This window comes from Parus major, chromosome 10 (assembly GCF_001522545.3).
Source record: "Parus major isolate Abel chromosome 10, Parus_major1.1, whole genome shotgun sequence".
Taxonomy (NCBI): domain Eukaryota; kingdom Metazoa; phylum Chordata; class Aves; order Passeriformes; family Paridae; genus Parus; species Parus major.
This window is the reverse complement of record NC_031779.1, coordinates 8046173-8051966: the sequence shown is the minus strand read 5'-3', so window position 1 is coordinate 8051966 and position 5794 is coordinate 8046173.

Sequence of the window (5794 nt, the reverse complement as noted above, 5' to 3'; positions counted from 1 at the left end):
CACAGGGGCAGGGGCTGCACAGAAAGGAAAGGTAATGGCTTTTCTTGCTTGTGTAAAGGAACACTTTCAGCCACATTTTCCTTGGGGCTTTCACTCAGAGTACTTTCTGAGTGGATTTCTTATCTTTACTAACTTTGGGGCTCCAGTGATCCAGACAAGGTGGGTAACTGAAGAAGTGATTCCTTCTGGTAACTCCACACTGCCTTCCCACAGCATGTAACCCTCCAAGGACAAGGGGACACATCACCAGAATCACTTGTACATCAGGGAATGTAAACTTGGCTCTCAGCAGAGGTCCTGAGGAACCCCGAAGGTTGTGATGACCACAAAATGAGCCAAGGGTTTGGGGTGCTGGCTTTTCATCACGACACTAACCCTCGTGCATTCTCTCACACATTATCATTTCTACAAAACTCTTATGATTTTACTTTCTCTATCCTCCCCTTGCCAGGAGTGCCTGGGCCCCACAGCTCAGGTGTGTGCTGGGCAGGTGCCCAGGGCTGCTCCCCAGCCCCTGAAGCCCAGCAGAGCAGCCATGTGCTCTCTGGGGTGTCTGTGTCCCCCCAGTGTGGCCAGGCTGTGCAGGGAGCTGGCCCTTCCCAGGCTGCTGAGCTCAGCAGTGGCAGTGGCTGGTGTTTCCCAAAGCGAATCACAAGGGCTCGCTTTCTATTTTCAGTGACTGCTAAGAATATGACAAATTTTCTCCTATTCCTACAAATCCAGCAACCACATAGTCTTTCACTACCATAAAGAGTAAAAAAAATGTCCAATTCAGGATTAAAATTAGATCCAGGAAACCTCTGCTGTCTTTTCCTGTGTAAAAGATATTATTAAAATAAAAGACAGTTTGAATGTGGCTTTACAGTCCTCAACTGCAGCCCTAGATCTGTTGTTAGAAGTGTCAGATTTCATGGAGGGAAATTACAGAGAAATTACTGAAGTTATTTGTATTTTAGTAGTATACCTAACTGGAGCCAGGATTTGTCCAGATGGAAGTGAAAGGGTTGCAGTGAGCAGGAGGGCCCCTGTGGGCAGAGCCCAGGGGGAGAGCAGGGAGAGGCAAGCTCAGCAGCCCTGTGCAGTGTCTGGTCTGGTGCAGCTGGATGTGAGACAGCCATGGGACACTAGGTCAGTTCTGCAGCCCGGGTGCTGCTACACCATCTTCCTTTTCATATTTAATTTCTTTTTGTTGGTGGTGTATGAACATTTTTCTCAGATGAATTTAGAAGGTGGCCAGTGGGCTGGGGAAGCTTCAAGGCTTCACTTTCCCGCTATGTTGGCAAACTTTCACAGTTCACCCAGCAAAACACCTGCTTTGCTGAAACAGGTGATGCCTCACCCCTAATGTGAACAACTGGGACTTCTGCAAACTTACACCTGCTCAGCCTGAGCCTGAAATAACACTGCAGTCTGTTCTGCCTGCTTTTGTTGTCCTGCAAATGATTTAATATTTTGCCAATGAAGTAAATCAGAAAACTTTCCTACCGTACACGTTCACCCAAACTGTACTCACCTGACAGCAGGTCTTGTTCTCCTTCTTAGACCTTTGCAAACCAATGATTTCCTTGGAACGTTTTTCCAATACACTGTTAGATATTTTAATTACTTTAATATATAATAAATACTAAATCTGTTTTACAAGTGATTGGGAAAGAAGAATTAAGCAACAGTATCCAAAATCCATATTAAAATTGCAACCTCCCTTGTAGCATCTGAAGCACTTGCAGACAACTGAAGGTTTTCAGAGCCTGCATAGCAGCATGTGCTTGTTCCTACATGGAATTTCCCTAATTCCTCAATCAATTACCTGGAAAAAGCAGCCATTTTAATCAAAACCCTAAGGGTAGATGAAATCATGAGAAAACACGAGCTTTATTGCAATGGATATTGACTGTAACTCATTAAGATGTTAAAGTATTGACATACCGTTTGATGAGAAAAATGTCTGATAGCGAGTGTACATAACTGTGTTAGAGAGAATGCCAGCATCAACACATCATAATGAGTAACTAATGATGTCTGTGGCCTAACGAGGTGATTAAAGCAGTATCCTTTGATCTATGTCACTGACTTGATTTAATGCCAGGTTGAGATTGAATCTCCGTGCACCACTGGGGAGACTCAAGTAATTTGAGTAATTCACTGGCCTTGTCCCTGCCTCACCAGGGATGTTTGTGATGAGCACGGTGGCTCTGAAGCTGAGTCACCCCGGGCAGCACACACTGCCAGGGGAGAGCCTGCTGCTCCCTGCCTGCTGGCAGCCCCTGCAGGAGCCTCTGCTGCAGAGCAGGGCTCTTACACAACCTCCTGCCCTGGCCATGCATCTTCCTTCTGCCTCACCGTGCTCTCACACCACTGGCAGATTTTGGAAGCATCCCCCACCAAGCAAAGCTCAGGTGGGGTGCTAGCTCAGGTGCTTTGCTAGCTTTCACCCAAGCATGGCAGGCAGGAGCCACACCGTGCTGAAACACAGGGCTTTGTGCCAGGCACATGCTGAGCATCCTCCTGAAACCAGCAGGACAAGAGCTCAGGTACCTGTTCTTTGGGACAGTAAACAGCGTGCCAAGAGCCCCAGCCAGAGGTGACACCACAGGCACAAAACTTTTGACCAGGTTCACAAAGTGGTGTAGCCTGGCTGCCAGCCAACAGCCCGTTCCTAACAGTGACAAACCTTCTCACCCTCACCAGGGGAAGGGATTGTTGACCCTGTCACATACACCACAGCAGCTCTTTCACTGTGTGGGCAGACCTTGGCTGAGCAGTGTTGCCCTGAGGAGACACTTGTTAAGTCTGGGATTGTATTTTCTTCATGAGGCTACCAGAACAAAAGCATGGCCACCCTCAGGCAGGCCATGGTTCATTTCTGTGATACAGGGGACAGCTGGCTGCCCAGGAAAGAGCACACAAACTGGGTGGGCGTGTGGGGTTGCCATTCCTTGGTACTCTTTCCACTGCCAACCACTTTCAGCTGATATTCTGAGCAGTGTGTGGTTTATTTATTAGCAGCTACTGTGGATTCATCTACACTAACTGCTTATGCTTTAAGTTCCAGTATTTCTTCCTAATGGAGCCAATAACAGGGATTAATTTTCCTTCCCAATCATCTTTAACCTTAAGCATAAATAATTATGCTTATATAATAAAATAATTAGCACTGAAAGCATAACTGAGACTCAAATCCTGGGCACCTCCCCTGGGCAGGAATTTATTTTGCTTGATGAATAGACCATTTTTTACAAAGGGCTTTTTCCTGTACATAAATAACTGTGCTGGCTCCTAGATGCATGGGTGTGATACTGCCATCTCCATCCAAACAGGGATTGTCACCAGGGAGAGCAATGGCTCCCCTGCCCTGGCACAAGGGCTGGGCACTGTGCAGCTTCCTCTCCCCCAGCAGTGGCCTAAAAGGAAGAAAATAGCTCAGGACTTTGTCCAGGTCCTGTCCCAGTCTTCAGGCAGCCCCAGCACTGTCACCCCTCCATCCCTGCTGGGGCCCTGCCTGTCCCTGCCACAGAGAAGGGCCCAGCAGCAGCACATCCCTCCAGCTCTGTCCCCTGCCTCATTACCCACCTCCCCTCCACAGCCCTGCTGGAGGCTTTTAGCATTTATTGGTAATTTATAACACTGACAGCAGCACTGCCCCTGAGCCATGACCCACCTCTTTCTCTCCCCATACATAAGCACAAAACCCTAAAGAGCTCAAACCTGAGCACAAAGCAGCCCAAATTTCCTCCCAAATATACCAGTTCCCCCCCCACACCTTACCAGGCACGGCTCCTCTGGCTAGGAACTCAGTTACCTCTGGCTGCCCGTGCTGCCACCAAGGATGGCCTCACGCCACCAAGGGTGGGGGAAGGCAGTGTCCAGCTGCTGCTGCTGCTGTCCTCGTCCCTGAAAGGGTTTAGGTGCAACTGAGGAAAGAGCAATTCCTCTCCCTGTCCTGGGGAGATGGTTTGCACTGCTCTGCCCACCTTGCATTCTGCCAGTGCTCAGAAAATAAAGTTTGTGTAGCTCGTTTTGGTGTTTGGGTTGTGGGCTTCTGTGATACGCCCAGCTCTCTCCCCTGAGCATGCTGGCATAAATGGTGCACACACTGGAGTTAAATACAGCTCCAAAATAAAGTTCTGATTTGATGAAGTAACTGGGAAGCTGTGCAGGCTCCTGGGCACCCCAGCAGTCCCTGCAGGCTTGTCCCTGCAGCATGGGCTGGGTGGCCAGGGCTGCCCAAGGATGTGGGGCAGTGAGCCACTGTGTGGGATGGGTGCACCCCAGGGACACGCTCCTGTGCAGAGATTAGTGACCAAAATGACTTGTATGAGAAGGAAACAAGGGACAGGAGGTGTGGAAGAGGTCACAGCAAGGGGACCTGCTGTGGCTGTGGCAGGCTCTGCCCACATGCTGCCCATTGCTGTCCACTGGCTCATGGGATGAGAACCTGGGACACAGTCCCCGTGTCTGCCTGGTGTGCTTCAACCCTTGTGGCATATCCAGATTTCTTTTTTAGAGAAAGCATTTTGCTGTGTCCTCTTCTCTGCCAGGTGGGGGTGAACACAGCTGGAGCTCTCACCAGGCCAGCACCATCCCATGGAGATCCCAGTGCTGAGTTTTCCCAGGCCTGGCCAGTATGATGCTGCAGATGAACAAATCCCAGAGGCACGCCTGCTGGGGATGGAGGACATTTCTGGCTTCCTATATCCTCTTTGCCTTCGTGCTTGCCCTGGACAGGGGTTCCTGGTGATGCTTTGGTTTCTGACACGGTTTTGGGATTCCAAGGCCGGGGAAGGCCTCCGAGGGGATGCGCTCGGTGCCTCTCAGCTTAGCAGTAAAAAGAAATTGCACATCAGGGCACAGGCTGCAGGCGCTTCCAGAGATAAAACATTGTCAGCACAGTCCAGACCATCCATCAGAATAAATGTAGCTGATGCCATGATTTATGGGACAACGATGAAGGTTTAATCCTCCTCTCGGCAGTGCTACCTGATTTGCCACAAAACCCTGTTAAATTTTGTGGCACACGCTTCATCACTTCATTAGGAGATAGAGAGAAAATGGTTCAATGTATTGCTGAATCTTTTATGGCTGGGGCTCTCCTCCCACCACTCCCGAGTGATGGGTAATCTTTCTGATCAGATCCCCAGGAAAAGACCCCGTGGGATTACAGAGAGCGAAGGCATTAACAACAGTGACAGGAAAGGAATACAATATCCCTTTAAACAATTAAATATTGATCCTGCAGGCCTGGGGTGGACTCCATCACACAAAAGGAAACACCTCTGTGAATTAGTTTGGTGACATCCATACCCTTAGATGATATAAAGGAAACCAGGATTATTTGCTTCACTTATTTTCTTAATGTTTTTTCCCTCAATTAGAGAAATGCATCTGGTATGAACCTCACTCACCCCTCAGACACTTGGCACTCATCTCCCCGGAGCCCAGCGGGATGGGATGGGATGGGATGGGATGGGATGGGATGGGAGTGCTTGCTGGGGGCGGGGGCTCCATAGCTGCGTGGATAGAGGGAAGAAGACACAGTGTGGGAAGCCTTAAGTGCCCTTTTGTGTGTCCTCCCCTCTCCCCCCACCCCACGGATGTCCCTCCCAGGACTCCACCGAAGCTGCCCCTCCCATGGGAGAGCTGGGGCTGCCCACGGGGCTCACCGGCCCCCCTTGGCTCAGCCCAGTACCTTGTGCCTGCACACGGAGAAACAAAAGAAGGCAAGAAATGTCTAAATTTAAAGTGCTGGAAAATCCAACCTTTTATTTACTACATTTTTGTGACTACATAAACGCTG